The following is a 1,898-nucleotide window of genomic DNA, read 5'->3' as shown; positions in this document are numbered from 1 at the left end:
ATTACAACTCACCTTTTTTGTTCCTTTCCGCACCGATCGGGAATGATCGAAATCAAAGGACACTGCACCACTTCAGCCAAAGGTTTTTCTCTTTTTTCTCTCCAAAACGAGCTTCCTTTACCTCGCACGAGCGTTCGAATCACCTCTTCAGCGTTCCTTTCTCTTTCCTGTTTGGGATTCGGTGATATTTCTTTTATGACACTCTCAAACCCACCGTCCCACCGGTAGGGGGTGCAGTGGGAACAAAAGGGAAGAAATTGCACATACACAATTATTTGCTTCCCCATTCAGATTCGACTCGAATGAAGAAAAGTGCATACCCGCCGTGGGTCGATTATACCCTTAAATAACCACAATAAAAGAAGGCATAACAACATTGCAGTACAACATAATGCCTGCGGCATTTCGCTCACTGCTGCTGCTGCTGCTGCCGCTGCGGGTAGAGACTGGATGAGGCAATTTCCTTTCCTTCCCCCTTTTGCATTCTCTTTCCTTCTTTTGTCTATCGGCGAGCCGGCTGTTGACAAATTCTTCAACACAATGGAACGAACGTCATAGAGGACAACAGAATCCAGGCTTTATGAAAATGTGATTCGATTGTAATTTTTGGCAAGTTTCGTACAGAATACAATAAGCTTTTCTTTGAAGATGAGTATCGAATTAGGGTAGTGGATTACACGATTATGAGCAATACTGATCCTTACTGATATCGAGTATTTAATGGTTTGTGTTGGAAATGCGAATACTTGAAAGAGACACTTGATGATCTTAATTTCGCTGGTTTGAAGTGTTATGAGGAGATTTAAAGCACTGCGGCCTGATCGATCTTTTCATACAAAAAATATAAATGTTTAATGGATTTCTATGAGCAACTTCAATAATTTTAGAAATTAAAACGAGAAAAATGTTCAACTATGCTCATAGCATAATATTTCCAACAAATGCTATGCTTGGTAGAGGCAGATGAGTGTTTCGGGTCGCACACGATCACGCCTAGCGGGAGCGATAAGAGATCGCCCAGAAATGCGTATGTTCACTCATACCCTTACACATACACACAGACATATGCGCACCGTGCCGTGCACATAATACGTGCATTGACTCGCATTGCATATCTCACGCATCGTCACGCTCGCTCTGCCTTCGTCACGTCTATACGCACGTACAGCACAAACCTACGCAAACTGCAGAACCAGTTCTAATTTGACAGCCAACAGTGAGGCAATAGCGCGTTCCCCGTTCGTGCCTACCCACCCGCATTACCTCCCCGTGTTACATCTTCCAAATTCACGAGCCACCACCAGCGTAACATTCGCGGTGCATCGGCGGTGGACGTGGGGAAGCTTCTGGACATTTTGGAAACGAATTTCGGACGGTCAATGCACTTTGAGGTTTTCTCGTCTATTGTTGATGTGCGTGTGTGTGATGGGCTTTTTTTTGCCCATTATTGTGCGTCCCTTTCCGTGGCTACGCATTTGGGGTGGCAATGTAGCAGGCGGTTAATTGAACCGCACCGATAGGTGCCACCCGAACATGGCCTCCAGAGAGACTTCTGATGAACGTTGGCACGTTGGTCCCTCTGTTGGGTGTTGGTACGAATATTCTCTAGCAAGCGGTTGCAGTGCTGTTGGCTTACTCGCAACATTTTACTGATTAGGGATCACCATTAGGCTAATTGGTTACCCAAAAATCTTGTTACTATCGTTGTTGAAATAGTTTTGATGAAAATTTCAAAACATTTAGTAAGAGACTGCTCTTGTTTTAAACCTAACTATCCATCCATCAATTATATTTATTGGTTAAAAGAAGAGAAATAATGGCAACTGACAAAAACTAATTAAAAATATAAAAAGAATTGCTTTCCTATTTCTTGAAGAAGGACATGGCTGTATTGCTAA

This window comes from Anopheles marshallii, chromosome 2 (assembly GCF_943734725.1).
Source record: "Anopheles marshallii chromosome 2, idAnoMarsDA_429_01, whole genome shotgun sequence".
Classification (NCBI taxonomy): domain Eukaryota; kingdom Metazoa; phylum Arthropoda; class Insecta; order Diptera; family Culicidae; genus Anopheles; species Anopheles marshallii.
Note: the sequence above shows the minus strand (reverse complement) of the source record.